The sequence below is a fragment of the Nicotiana sylvestris genome, chromosome 3 (assembly GCF_000393655.2).
Source record: "Nicotiana sylvestris chromosome 3, ASM39365v2, whole genome shotgun sequence".
NCBI classification, from domain to species: Eukaryota; Viridiplantae; Streptophyta; class Magnoliopsida; order Solanales; family Solanaceae; genus Nicotiana; species Nicotiana sylvestris.
The window spans coordinates 217,868,306-217,883,777 of NC_091059.1; the positions used below are offsets into that span (position 1 = coordinate 217,868,306).

At 37.1% G+C, this 15,472-nt stretch overlaps 2 long non-coding RNA genes across 6 annotated transcripts; one reads left to right on the plus strand and one right to left on the minus strand.

Annotated features, from left to right (window-relative positions):
* Nucleotides 1–3,776: 3,776 nt before the first annotated feature.
* LOC104239078 (uncharacterized) lies at nt 3,777–12,592 on the minus strand. Of its 5 annotated transcripts, none has more exons than XR_011406360.1 (5): nt 12,486–12,591; nt 8,291–12,185; nt 7,895–8,020; nt 7,421–7,786; nt 3,777–4,126 (listed from the first exon to the last, which is right to left on the minus strand). It is a non-coding gene; the product is annotated as an uncharacterized lncRNA (long non-coding RNA). The 5 variants fall into 5 exon arrangements; XR_011406358.1 differs by lacking the exon at nt 3,777–4,126 and having other exon boundaries at nt 7,070–7,786; nt 8,291–11,940; nt 12,104–12,185; XR_714042.2 differs by lacking the exon at nt 3,777–4,126 and having other exon boundaries at nt 7,070–7,786; nt 7,895–8,027; nt 12,486–12,592.
* LOC104239076 (uncharacterized) lies at nt 5,961–7,456 on the plus strand. Its single transcript, XR_011406361.1, has 4 exons — nt 5,961–6,044; nt 7,030–7,096; nt 7,209–7,272; nt 7,367–7,456. It is a non-coding gene; the product is annotated as an uncharacterized lncRNA (long non-coding RNA).
* Nucleotides 12,593–15,472: the final 2,880 nt, after the last annotated feature.

Sequence of the window (15,472 nt, forward strand, 5' to 3'; positions counted from 1 at the left end):
TCCAACAACATTTCAACCAAGATGGGACTCAATGATTCAAGACAATAGTCAGACTGGACTATTAAGGTCAAGAAATTAATTCATATAGATGCATGAGAGTAAGCTATCTATATTGGGAACAGATACAATTCTTAATTCACCTTGAACAAAAATGCTGGAACGACAAGTATACTGGCTATGAGCCCTGAGGCTGAAAATACCAAGGTCGGAAGACAAAACAACAAACAATAACTTGAGAAGAACAACTGAACTATATACATGAACGGGTCAATCGACGAGACCATTTAATAAATTCAACATATGCCAATCGACCAAGATGAGAAAATTGGACCAGAAAAAGGTCCGAAAGAGGAGGAAGAACTACTTGACGAAAATGACGAACTACTTAGTTAAAATAAAACAAACAAACAGAAGGAAAAGGAAAACAAAAGGAAATACGTCGAAACTTCCAGACCAAACCCCATCCGTTTCAGTTTGAACTTCGTCTTAAGACTTTGAAGCCAAAACGGACCTTAATCGAGTGTTCTCGACTGAGAACACTTGACTAAAGTCGGTTAAGATCTCAAATCTTTTGGATCGATTCCTAGGTTTTGTTCTTCTAGGGCTCGTGCGGTCGATTTAGGATTTGTCCAGTTCCGGCTTCATTTAAGCAAGACTAACATGGAATTTGGGACGAGGGAGGTCAGGTGGAATTGGGGTGTGAACTTGGGACTGGTTGGGGTAGGGTTAGGGTTTGCTCGAATCTTCGATTGAAGATTCGAGAAGCTAGAGGTTGATTCGAGGCAAACAGTTAACGGATTCGTAATGAGGGTGGTCAGAGGGTTCAGGGGTGTTATTTGGGTGACCGGCGGCGTCGTTGCCGCCGGGTTTCAGGCGAAGGTGTGGGGTGGCTGCTCTAGGGTTTCGAGGGGTCGTCTCTGAGAGAGACGACTGAATAGGGGGGTGTTTGGAAATGAGAGGGGGGTAATGGGTCTGGGTATTTTGGTACATTAGATTGAAGGGATTAATGTGATCCGTTGGATCAATGAAGATTGACGGCTAGGATCAAGGAGATTAACCAATACGGCGTAGTTTGGTTTAAGTAGGGGGTCGGTTTGAACTGGGTAACGGGTCGGGCCAGGGAATGGGTAAAGGAGACGACTTTTGAGCCGTTGGATCATGCAGGATCAATGGCTGTGATTGATTGCCGTTGAAACGACGTCGTTCGAACGTCTGTGAGATTTGGACCGGTCTGGGCATCTGTTTGGGCCTGATTTTGGTCAAAATAAAACGGCCCAGTTCCGATTTCTTTGGACTTTTTCATTTCTTCATTTTCTTTTAACTTCTTTTTAATTCCTAATTACCAAAAATTCTAAAATAAGTTGTAAAACCAAAATTAAATTAAAAATATTAATTAAACCTAAATAACAATTGACACCCAGGATTAAATATTAATAAAAAAAAACAAAATCACTCAATGGGATAATAAAACGACAAAAATGCAACAAATACATATTTTGTGATTTTCTTTCTCTTAAAAACAAAACATGGTTCAATTAATTCCTAAGTACACAATTAAATCTTAAATGTGCATGCAACATATATTTTTGTATTTTTAATTAATAAACAAAACGAACACTCACAGACAAAATAATTATGAAAAATGTCACGCGAAATTCTTAAACTTGTACCCAAATGACATTTATTTTATTTTTCGATTTCTTTTGGAGTAGTTTTCGTGAAGCAAAAATCACGTGCTCACAATAAGCATTTAAATAATAGCGGAATATGAGATTAAGCGGAAGACTTAAACGAAATAAACCAAAATAATACGGAACTCAACATATGCCTCTACCCAGAAACTGGTGTCACAACATTCACGGACTATCTATGATTACTACATACAAACCTTTGAAAGAAGGAACGTTGTCTGTCTCGGATACAATGATAACAGAACAAAATAACTGATAGAAGAGACGTCGGGCCTGCGAACGCCTACAGGACTACCTCGGAGTCTCGGTGGACTGAAGGCTGGCTCCCAAGCTACTGTTGTTGACCCGATGTTGCTCTGATAACTGCACATAAGTGCAGAGTGTAGCATCAGCACAACCGACCCCATGTGCTGGTAAGTGCATGGCCTAACCCCGGCGAGGTAGTGACGAGGCTAGGACCAGACTCCAGATAAACCTGCGCAGTTATATGATATACAGTGGAACGTAAAGCAGGAATAAACAAGTAAGGATGGGGGGGGGGAACATGCTTCGGGGAATAGCAGGTAAAACAAAATATCAAGAGAACTATAAAGGAATCAAAATCCAACCACTAACAAGGATAAGGAATACAAAGACGGATTTCACTTTTCACGTCTTGTTGCAGGCGTGCAACCCGATCCCATGTCCTGTATCTCGTGGCAGGCGTGCCACCCGCTCCCATTTCATTTATCTCGTGGTAGGCGTACCACCAACTCCCCTTTCATTATATCTTGTGGTAGGCGTACCACCCGCTCCCATTTCATTATATCTTGTGGCAGGCGTACCACCCGCTCTCATTTCATTATATCTTGTGGTAGGCGTACCACCCGCTCCCATTTCATTATATCTTGTGGTAGGCGTACCACTCGCTCCCATTTACAAGCCAACAATAATCACAAGGAATCCCGACAATGGTACAAGAGCAATATAACAACTTCCCGGCAAGGGAACAATGATATTTCAATAACATTCCGGCAAGGAAACAATAATATCAAACAAACATCCCGGCAAGGGAACTAGTTAAAAAATGACCTACAATTAATTTGGAGAAGAAATGTTATTTGAAAAATCACCTCTTATGTTTTTGAGGTTTTTGAAAAATGCAAAATAACTGAAAATCTCGTCTATTTATATCCCTCTCAGACCCCCTGTGCGGACCGCACAAAATGGACTGCGGCCGCACAGGCCTTCCTGAGGGTACTGCGGTCCAGTGCCTGTGCGAACCGCACGAAATGGACCGCGACCGCACAGGCCTCCACCGCGCACCACACGCAACCGACCGCGGACTGCACTGGCCCCTTTCCGCGGTCGCACACGTTTTTGTGCGGACCGCATTGGCGGGTTTAGAGACCTGCAACATCTGGTTTTAAGTCTAAAACATCCCGAACCTACCCGAAACTCACCCGAGCCCTCGGAACTCCAAATCAAGTGCACACAAAACCTCAAGAACATCCTACGGACTTCTTCGTGTAATCAAATCACCAAAATATCATCATGACCATCAAATTAAACTTCGAGATCAATGAAATTTCTCAAAACTTCCTTAAACATCAATTTTGCAATTTAAGTCCGAATCACGTCAAATGACATCCGCCTTTCACCAAATTCCACAGAAACGTCTTAAATCATATATAAGACCTGTATCGGGCGCCTGAACCAAAAATACGGGCCCGATACCATCATGTTCAAAGCAAATTTCATTTCAAATTTCTTTAAACAATTTCAGAAAACAATTTCCTTTAAAAATTCATTTCTCGGGCTTGGGACCTCGGAATTCGATTTCGGGCATACGCCCAAGTCCCATATTTTCCTACGGACCCTCCGGGACCGTCATATCACGGGTCCGGGTCCGTTTACCCAAAACATTGACCGAAGTCAAATTTATTCATTTTACAGTCAAAACTTATTATTTTTCACATATTTTCACATTTAAGCTTTCCGGCTACGCGCTCGGACTGTGCACGCAAATCAAGGTGGTGCTAAGGGAGGTTTTTAAGGCCTCGAAACATAAAATTTCATTGCAACACAAGTGATGACCAATATATGTTTAGTAAAAATATAAAATATTGACAAACATATTATCTATTAAAATATTCTTATGAGAGAATTCTCTTAGTAACACATAATCAGTGGCGGAGCCAGAATCTATACAAAGGGGTATCAAAATCTAAAGAAGAAGCCAAAAAATAGAACTATGCTGCAATAGGGAATAGAACTTGCAACCTTCAGTCGCTTTTGACACCCCTTGACCGTTGCACTAGAAGATTGTCTTGTGTCAAAGGGTTGTCAACCCATTGTATATATTCAATTTTTTTTTTTAAATACCTATCTATACAGTGTTATTTTCCGGCGAAGGGGTGTCAGTTGACACCTCTCGGACAAGGGTAGCTCTGCCCCTGCACATAATAGTTATTTTTTTAGTCGTCTGACAATAATGTTTCGTTGATGTACACTTTCAAGGTTAACCGAATTTAGTAATTAAACATAAAAATCAATACCTAAATAATAATAATCACTTCACTTTTGAAAAAAATATAACAATTTAGTGGATATTAACATATGATATGAATATGGAAAAACAAAGAAATTGACGCATTTGAGTAACACTTGATGAGAAAGTGATCATACAACCCATTATTTAAGATTAATAAATATGGAGCACTTCATATACTATTAAAAATTATATCCCTCAAGATAATCTCAAATATTTCTAGATATTTTTTTAAAGAAAATTCTATATAAAATCTTAAAAGTATATATAAAAATTATATATTTATATGTCGGTTTGATTCGGGTTTTTTTTACTCAATACCAAATTAAATCAAACCAAATCTAATCGAATTTTTTAATCAATTTGATTTAACTTTTCGATTTAGAGCAGTTTTCTGATTCGGTTTGTACACCCCTGCGTTTCTAAACATGTTCTTTTACTTTCCGAGGTGGGTGACGTTGTTAAAGTCGGCTCGTCATTCTTTCCTGACTGTTTCTCATACATTTAGACCAAAAAACTATTTCAATAGAGTACTCGTCCTTAACTTGCACTCTCTCTTAATTCCCTACTCCTGCACCAATTTTTATGGAGCCACGCCAAAGAGCATGAAATGTAAAAGCTAAACTGTATCGATCTACAAAGAAAATACGAATAAAATTATATATGTGAAATGTAAAAAAAAAAAAAAAGGATTTGATAGTATATGTATATATATTTCGTGATTTACAATTATTTTATAAATGAATGTAAGAATTTAGAATAAAATTTAATGTTTTTTTTAAAAAAATTGATTGCTCCAGTCTCCAGTATATTATACTGGAGTCAGCAAAGTATATCGGTCCAGCATAATATGCTGGAGTTAGGGGTGTTCAAACCGAACCGAAAAATCGCACCAAACCGAAAAACCAAACCAAACCGATTAAAAAACCCGACTAGGTTTGGTTTGACTTGGTTTGGTATTGAATAAAAAAATCTGAACCAAACCAACATATAAATATATAAATTTTATTTATATTTTCAAGAGTTTATAGTGATTTTTCTTTAGAAAATGTAGAAATATTTGGGATCCTCTCATGTATTAACCCTGGAAGCGTAAATTAACGAAAAATTATTGTTAGACGACTAAGAAAATAACTATCATGTGTTACTAAAAAAATTCTTCCATTAGAATATTTTAATAAATCATATATTTGTCATTTTTCCATATTTACTAAACATATATTCACTTATCAAAACTTTATCTATAATTTTAACAAAGTAAGATTGAAGTAATATTCATGTAACAAAAAAAAAAACGAAAAACCGAAAAACCCGACAAAACCGAACCAATCCAAACCGATATAGTTGGTTTGGTTTAGTTTTGGTAAAAACAAATCCAACCCGGTCCATGTACACCCCTAGCTGGAGTTCATACACAGGTGCACCGAACTCCAGTATATTATACTGGACCGGTCTTTGTTGCAGCAAAATAGTGGCTATTTGTCATTGACTTCGTAAACGCTGGCTATTTTTGAATGACCAGTCTGAAAACTGACTATACCGTGCTATTTTTACAAAAAGTTGGTTGAGGAGAGGGTCTAAAGTTGTGTTACGCCTCCTTTATTATTATTTTTAGTGTCAAAGCTGATCTATATCCTCTGCATTAATCGCGCCTATTCTCACAGATGTCTATGAATTTTAAACGCTTTTCTCTAATTCTTTCTTTCTTTCTTTCTTTTGGCTTTCTTTCTTTGCAATTTTAGAAATTCTACTCTCAAAAATTGTCAACAAATTGTTGAGTCCCTCTTTCTTTGGCTTCCCCTTCCTAACTTATCAAGAAAAAGGTATAATTTCAACCCCTATTTTCCACCAAAATTATCATTTTTCTCTTTTTGTGAATTTTAAACAGTTCTTGAATCTGTTATTCAAAGATTGACGTTTTCTATTGAAGATGATTAGAATCCAAATGTTAATGATTCCCGAATTCTTCAATTGCCTGAAATTTTTGTTGTGCTTTGCTTCTTCACGTAATGTTTGAACAATACAATAGTTTCACAATCCAACGCCCGAACTAATCAACTTTCAATTCTCTTCGAATAGGATTTTTAGCTTTCTTTTTTCTCCCATGAGATGAAAAAACATACGTAAATGCGATGTCTATGGTGTTCCTTGTTTTTTCTTTGTCGTTCCGCCTGAATTCTGTTTCTGAATAATGGCAATGGTGTTTGGAATGTATAGCTCTAGGAAGTATAGATTTATATCAAATTTTCATAAAAGAACATTATAGAACATCTTATCTCTTGTTGAAAGGAAACAAAAAATGTTTTCTTTTTCTCATTGATTCTCGTAGGATTACTTCTGGAGTATTGGTGGCATCTTACGTTTCCCTTTCTTATTTGTATAATAATAGGTGAGGATGTCATAAATTATTTCTATTATTTAACTTAGGTTAATAGATAGGAAGTATGATTTGGGATTCCATTGCTTTGCCAGTTAAAAGAATGTTTCTCGTTAAGTGCTTTGTAGAGCTTCTCTTTATAATTATTAATTTTCTCCTTTTAAAAGAAACACATTGGGTTAAGATCATAGTATTAATAGTTTGAAAGACGTTTTCCAGCAAGTCAATGACATGCATGCAGAGTAGATTTTTCAGGTCCTAATTGTCCACATTTCCCAGTTAGGCTCAACGATCAAATTGTATCAATTATTACCAAGTTTTGTTGGACACATTTCCCACCAAGCAAGATATATTCTGTTAAACTTACTGAATTGTGTGGTCAAAATAGTGCTACATTTATAATCAATCTCTAATTTGGAAGTATTAATTAGGTGACAGGAGTACCAGAGTAGTTTGAGGAACAGTCAGATGGAGGGAGAAATGCAAGCGGCAGAATAAGTAATTTATTTTCGTCATTGTACAATGTTCTTCCCTTGTACTGTTGTCATATTAGTGCACTTACATTTTTTATTAGCAGTTTTCTCACAGGTCTTTGTTTCTTTCCAATCAGGATGCCACACTGGTGAGGTTGAGGTTTCAATCAAAGGTCTCTGCTTATCATCAGTTTTCTATCGGTAAGTGCTCTTGTTTAACAGTTCGGAAACATAGAGAAAACAAGCATGTGTGATGCTTTCCTAAACCTCTCTGTTTTTCATAATATATCTGCAGTGGTGATAGTTTCATTGCTCTAGCTCAAAATGGGTGAGATGGTTGTTGGCATACCTGCACGTCTGGAGAAAATTGAGCGTGAAGTTGGCTTTTCGAGAAGGAACTCAACTGGCAGCTTAGGTATTCAAATTGCTAAATCCAAGGTCTTGTCCCGTTATCTGAGTGATCCAAAAGGTTCTTGCCATGAGGCTTGCAAAGGTGTGGAACGTGATCTTCAAACAACAAAAGCGAGGACTTCCCTGCTGAGAAGATCTACTATAGCAGCATCAGAAAAAACCCAAGAACTGGCTACAACCGTGAAGTTGCAGATAAGGAAGAAACCACCAAGATCAAGTAAGCTAGCTGTAAATTTCAAGAGGCATACAACTGGTAAAGCCCAGAGACAGGAGAACCCAGCATACACCAAAAGATTAGCTGTTTCTGTAAATCAACAAAATGATTTGAAGATGAAGCCTTTGCAAGAAAATGCTTATTCTATGTCAAGAAGCTATAAGCTGAGGAGAAGAGGATACAGTGACATTATCATACCAGGGGGGTCACCATTAGCTCGGGATTCTCCATTGGATGGTGCAACCAGCACACCAAACAAAGGAAGCCGGATGGACAAAAACACTGGATCTTCTAAGTTGAGCAACAAGAAGGCTGTTGGAAAACCTGCAAACTTGGAGAAAATTGAGAATGAAGTCGGGTATTTGAGAAGGAACTCAACTGGAAACTTAGGTAATGAAATGGGTGACTCCAAGGTCTTGTCACGTCATGTAAGTGTTCCAACAAGTTCTTGGCTTGATGCTAGCAAAGATGGTGTGGAATGCAACTTTAAAACAATAGCAAGGACTCACATGTCCACAAGATCTTTAACATCAGGAGAAAATTCAAAACTGGCTACAACTATGAAGTGGCAGATATGGAGAACAACTAAATTACCTGCAAATCTCAGAAGGTTGACAACTTCCCACGAAGAGGAAATGCAAGCATGCACCAAAACATTGGCTGTTTCTGCAAGTCATCAAAGAGATTCGAAGCTGCAGCCTCTGGAAGAAAATGCTTATTCGGTATCAAGCAACAAAAGCAGAAGAAGATACAGTGACGTTATTATAACAGGGGGTTCAGCAATTCTTCAGGGGTCTCTATTGGATGATGCAACCAGCAAACCAAACACAGGAAGCAAGATGGATAAGGACACTGGATCTTATGAGTTCAGCAAGAAAAAGGATGTCGGCGTTCCTCCCAACCTCGACAAAATTGAGACTGAAGTCAGCTATTTGAGAAGGAACTCAACTGGCAGCTTAGGTATTGAAATAGGTGAATCCAAGATCTTGCCATATTTACTGAGTGTTCCAACAGGTTCTCGCCAAGAAGTTTGCAAATACGCAGAAGAAAGTGATCTTAAAACAAGGACGAGGACTCTCCAGCCCACAAGACCTGTAACAACATCAGGAGAAGTCCCAGAAATGGCTACAACTGTGATGTTGCAGATAGGGAAGAAACCATTAAGCTCAAGTAAGCTACCAAAATTCAAGAGCCGGACAACTTTTCGAGCCCAGGGACAGGAAATACCAGCATCCACAACTATTTCCCACTCTACAAGATTTTCTGTGAAGAGGGTATCAGGCAAAAAGCCAAATAATGATTCCCCAAGAATAGTATCTCAACGTAATAAGCGGACTAGCCTTCCAAGCAAAACGGACAAAGTGAGTCATGAAGATGATCCAAACAAGGTGTCTCAACTTAATAATTTGACTAGCCTTGCACGAATGAAGATAGAGCAACCAAGTAATGAAAACTTTCCAAACAAGACATCTCAACTTAGAAAATGGGCTAATCTTAAACGAGGCAAGATGGAGCAAGGAAGTCATGGAAGTGTTCCAAACGAGACATTGCACATCAGAGAATCAAAGACTAAAAGCCAGACCATAAAGCTCTCCCAGGAAACTCGAATGGCCAGAGTCTCCTCCTTTGATAGACATGGCCCAGAAAGAGGGAAGAGACCGTCACCCCTTCTCTCCCCATCCTCTTCTCTACACTCGGATGGCAGTATCACCAGAAACCTTGGCAACAGGAAATCTTCACTACATGGCCCAAAAAGAGGGAAGAGACCGTCATCCCTTCTCTCCCCATCCCCTTCTCTGCACTCAGATGGCAGTAGCTGCAGAAACCTTGGCAACAGGAAATCTTCCCTATCATCAATTTCTGCATGCGAGTCTTTTGATGGCGATGCAACAGTCAGCAATTCCAGAAAAAGTGGAACCACAAGCCAAAGCCAAGATATAAAAGTTGCAAGAACTGCAATTTGCAGTCCTAAAAACCTCAAGTTCAGGAGAGGAAAAATAATCGATTTTCAGTCTGAGAAAGTCAGTCCAAGGAGACTAAAATTCAGGCCAGTCAAAATACTAGATTACAACGAAAATGGAAATGCTTATGCTAGAGGAAGAAGCTCTCGGAGACTTATTGCTAATGGAAAGTCAAATGCTGCTAAAGATGAAAATATGAAAGTTAATCTTCGACACCAAGCTAGAGGAAACAAAAGAGAGGCTCCAATATTGTTCAACAATGTGATCGAAGAGACTGCAACCAAACTTGTCGAGACCAGGAGAAGCAAGGTCAAGGCTTTGGTGGGTGCTTTTGAAACCATAATCTCCCTTCAGGATCAAAGATCCTCGCCACCAATTATTTGGAGATGATAACTACGTGCTTTGACAGAAGGAACCTGTATATATTAACAGCTAAATCGAGTTACGTAACTGAAGCAGTAGGTGCAGGATTTCAAGCACCATTCTGTCTTATTATATATACTTTCTAATTGATTCTACGGGAAAGGGCCTAAAATGCCCCTTTACTATATGAAATAGGACAGGCTAGCCCTCCGTTAAAAGTTGGTCTCTATTCTGCCCTTGCCGTCAACAAATGGGCTCGTATATGCCCTCCATCACTAACGGAAGACTCATAAAGCCACGTGGAATATATGTGAGGGCAAGTTAGACCTAGTTTGAATTGTACAGGGGCATATATGAGTCAATTATAATAGTCATTTCTCAAACACTTTACAACTTCATATCAGTTTACTTAGACACCTATTTGACAACACCAAACTAATTATCACAACAAATAAACTAAGTCATAGACACAAACATTCAAATGAACGGCAATGACTTCATTAAATCCTAGTAGCTCAAAGGGGTCGAATCATAACAAAAGACAATGTCGGAATGTTCTAGTAGCTCAAATGGGTCGAATGGGAGGTGTCATTACGGACTTACTGCCAATTATTTCATGGCATGGACACCTTTAAGTGCTAGGAGAAGGTTTTTCACGTGCCCGAAGCATGAGGTAAATAAATTTTTTGATGGGTTCTTTTAAGTATTCCGATTTGTTTGTAAATTTGTTTTATTTATTTTTGGTTTTTAGGATGAAAAGAGCTTCCTCCTAGAGTTTCAAATCTCATGTGCAGTTTAAAGAAGGAAAATGAAGCTCTAATCCGTGAAAGAAATGCTCTCCCAAGGAAAATTTGATCTTGAGAATGTTATGATGCTCGTCGATCATGGAGGAATAAAAGCCTTGGAATTGGAAAGAAATGTTCTAATGAAGAAAGTGACCGATTTAGAGTACTCAGTTGTGCTTGATGCTAAATTTCGGAAGAAGATGTGGATTTTCATGTGTGTGATATTGGGATGTCTTATTATGTTCTTTGGGTTAATGCGAAATGATATGTAATTTTAGTGATATTGTGGCTTAATTGTTGTCTTTTATTATGTAATGAAGCTTTGTGTTTTTATACAAGGATTTAATAAAGTCATTGCCGTTCATTTATTGTGTCTATGACTGAGTTTATTTGCTATGATAATTAGTTAGGTGTTGTCAAATAGGTGTCTAAGTAAACTGATATGGAGTTGTGAAGTGTTTGAGAAATGACTATATAACTGACTCACATATGCCCCTGTACAATTCGAACTAGGTCTAACTTGCCCTCACATATATTCCACGTGGCTTTATGAGTCTTCCGTTAGTGATGGAAGGCATATACGAGCCCATTTTTTGATGGCAAGGGCAGAATAGAGACCAATTTTTAACGGAGGGCTAGCCTGTCCTATTTCATATAGTAAAAGGGCATTTTAGGCCCTTTTTCGTTGATTCTATATACTTTCTAAATCTCATTCTCACGATCACTTTAGGTAGCAGGATGTATATATCACTCAAAGTTGATTGAAAGCCAGTTGATGAGTGCTTAAGACAGGCCAACAACAACTATGCCTTAGCCCCAAATAAGTTGGGGTCGGCTATATGAGTCACCACCGACCATGTTCCCCATTTAAGTTCATCTCAATCTAGTTGGGCAAATTTATCTGAAGTTTCTACAATAGCTTTGTAAAGGGTGATATATTCTCATAGTTTGTGTGTAAATCAGAACAGGGTCGGGCCTCAAATATCATAAGGTAAACCTTCCATGGACAAAACAGTCAGAAAACATATTGAAAAATGAAGCTCAATAACCTAGAAGAACCTTAGGAAAATACTTAATTCTTCCCTAAACCAGCTTTAAACACTTCAAATGTGTCGTCTTCAGTGACAGGGCTAACCTGTTAGCATGAAAATTTAAAACCTTTTAAACACATTAATAATTCAGCAGGCAAGAAAGTGGAGAAAATAGATAAGGGGAGAGCTTCGCGAATTAGTTACAGAACTGTTTGCAGAAAATTTAGTAGTTAAACAGTAGCAAATGCAAAGCAACGTGAAAGAGACCGTAAACTGGGAAGAGGCACCTCCCAACTCTTCAGCTTTTTGTTTCTTCTTTTGCTTAATTTTACTGCTGAGAAGTGAGAACCTACAAAAATATATCTTGTATAAACGGTATATCGAAGATTATGTCCTCTACCGTTAAAGTTTTCATTATATTGGAAATAAAGAACTAATTAGCATACAGGAGATCACATCGTTGCCCTTGTTGTTGTGTTCAAATTTTCCAAATTTCAGCAAGAGCCACCCTTAGTTTTTTAGTATCAAAGTTTTCAAATTTCGGATCTAAACTGTTCCACGACTTACTCAGTTTCACTACTCAGATTTTCTATTTGGTGATTTCAAAATAGATGGGGGTTCCGGTGAGGAAGAAGACGAAGAGTCTTACCAGTTATGACGAGACATCCCCACGTCTGCAACCAAGGAGCGATTGACTGAAATTTGGGATACATATTTTACCCCTATACACTTGTGACAATTAGGGCGGGGTATAATTTGGTAAATATGAAAATCAAAAATTTTGATATTTCATATTCAATATTTTGGAATTTGTATGATATTTGTTTTAAGATCTTAAAAAATTTGGTAGTAGATATGGTATTTAAGAAAATAATGCTGAAATATTAATACCGTATCGAAATATATATTAAGTTACATAATATATTTTTTTTTGGCATTTATGCTGAGACTGATAGTAAATCTCATATACTTCTTTAAGAAAATAGAGGAACAAGTTAAGCTATAGATTCTAACTCTACGGATTGCCAAGTAGGTTAACATAATATTTTTATGATTTTAAGATGTTTCTTACTAGTGTATTGATAGTGCATCTGTTGGATTAGTCCTTGTTCTATTCTTTAAGTTCAGTAATTATCTTTAAGCAAGTAACAACATATTTTCAAAGATCAAATTTATTTCTTGAATGACATTGTATAGCATTGGAACATATTGCTTGTTCAAGTTTCAATTAAATATTCGTAAAATGATATTGTATAGTTATTGTAAAAATAATAGCCGGAAAAATGTATAAAATTTGTATATATAAAGTGATAATACCCCTTAGATATTGTCGAAGGCCTTTCTACGAGGGAAAAAAGGTAAAAATAGCACGTGCTGGTCAGTTTTTGGACTGATAATTGAAAAATAGCCAGCGTTTGCAAAGTCATTCAAAAATAGCCATTATTTTGCTGCAACACGGAAAGTTTCAGCATAATATACTAGAGATTGGTGCACCTATGTATGAACTTCCGGCATATTATGCTGGAATTCCAACACACGGAAGGTTCCAGCATAATATACTAGAGATTGGAGCACATGTGTATGAACTTCACACATATTATGTTGGACCAGTATATTATACTGGAATATTTTCTGAATTTTGAACAATATTTTCGTTCAAATTTATTTTTACATGAAAAGTGGCTAAAATTCGATTACTTTTGAAACTGTAGCTATTTTTCAATTATCACTTGTAAATTTGACTATTTTTGAATTTTTCCCGAAAAATAAAAATATCGCCCATCTTGCCTGCTCAAATATAGGCGGGTTGGGCGAGTTAATAAAATGGGAACTCAATGATTGCTCATATACTTTTAAACATTGATCTCTATTAAGTCCAGAATAAGTGAGTTTGTAAGCTAGGTAATCTGCAATCAGGGGCGAAGCTACAGTAGAGTATGCGGGTTCGGACGAATTCAATGACTTTTTCCCGAACCTTGTATTTGTGTTAAAAAAATTCATTTATGTATATTCTTCATAAAGCACGCCAAACCAAGGGGTTTGGGTTCAGCGCAAAGGTTCTGGTTCCGGGGAAAATAAAACAAACGTTTTTCTGTTACTTTTTCTTTTAAAAAAAACCTAACTAACTTAAAAATAAAGCAAACGAAGTTCCAAAAGTAAAAAAGGAAGTTCCAAACTTACGTTTTTTCTGCTTTTTTTTTTCTTTTCAAAATAACTAAGAAATAAGAACTAGTTTTAGGTCATGGTCTTGTCTTAAAATTTAGAACTCATACACTTTAAATTCTAGCTCCGTCTCTGTCTGCAACTGATCATGTGTTTGCTCGTTCGAAGGTGTACAGAAACTTGTTGTTTGTTATACCTGTTTATATGCTTACCACTCGTAAGGTTTTTAGTTTGTGATGCAACAAATGATAATCTAAATGTTCAATATCTATTTTGGTTTGTATGAATACAAACACATTTTGAAACTTCACAAGAAGTGGGGAGAGAAAATGAAAGGAAAACTAGATCTTAAAAAAACAATTCAATCTTTTCAATTAGGTCCAGCCTGTGACAAAGATGCGAATGGTCCAACTTTAACAATGGCCTCAACTTCAACTTCATTATTATTAGATGGGAGCTGCAAAAATGAATTCACGTAACTATCCTTCATTTCTTGAATTTGATTTATCCCATTTGCGATTTATAGATAGTCATATCAAGTGACAACGTTAACGTTGCTTCTATTACAACCCACAAAAATCTTTGTAAGATCATCCACCGGTCTTTTGTTTTCCATTCCCTTTCGAGGGAAAGAGCCGCATTGGCGGAGCCACAACTAGGCGTGACAAACAAGCGGTTCAGGTCGGATATGGGTAGGTTAAAAGCGGGTAATGTAAAAATAGATAAATTATTCGACCTTATCCATATTTAATATGGATAGAAAATAGATTAACCTCCCCAGGAAGCAACCTCCACTTCCAACCAAGAAGTTGTGAGTTCGAGTCTACCCAAGAACAAGGTGGGAAGTTCTTGGAGGGAAGGATGTCGAGGGTCTATTTGGAAATAGCCTCTCTACCCCAGGGTAGGGGTAAGGTCTGCGTACACACTACCCTCCCCAGACCTCACTAAGTGGGATTATACTGGGTTGTTGTTGTTGTTGTAGAAAATAGATTAACCGGCATTCATAGCTTCTTGAGTATTATCACTTTTACAAATATAAAAGTTAAACTCATTGATTATCCATTATCCTTTTTTAAGCGAATAATATGGATCTTATCTATATTTGACACGCTTATAAAAAGTTCATTCCAATTCATATTTTAATGGATAATATAGATAGATAAATATTTTTGTTATCCATTTTGTCACTGCTAGCCACAACCGAGAAAGTTAAGGGGTTCAATTGAATCTTCAACACAAATACAATTTTTTTTTTCATATATGTTGACTTTTGAATTTCACTGTAATGATACAATTAGTTTAAAAATTGCTTTAGGTCACAAATTCCAATCTTTTTGAGGTTCAACCATTGAAGAGAGAAATAACTCCATGTGTTGATAAGAAAGGACTTTGCTAAAACGAATAATTCTCATTCGCCCATTCTATTCGACATTATTCATTCGTGTATCATAAGTTCAAGATGTTAATTCAAAT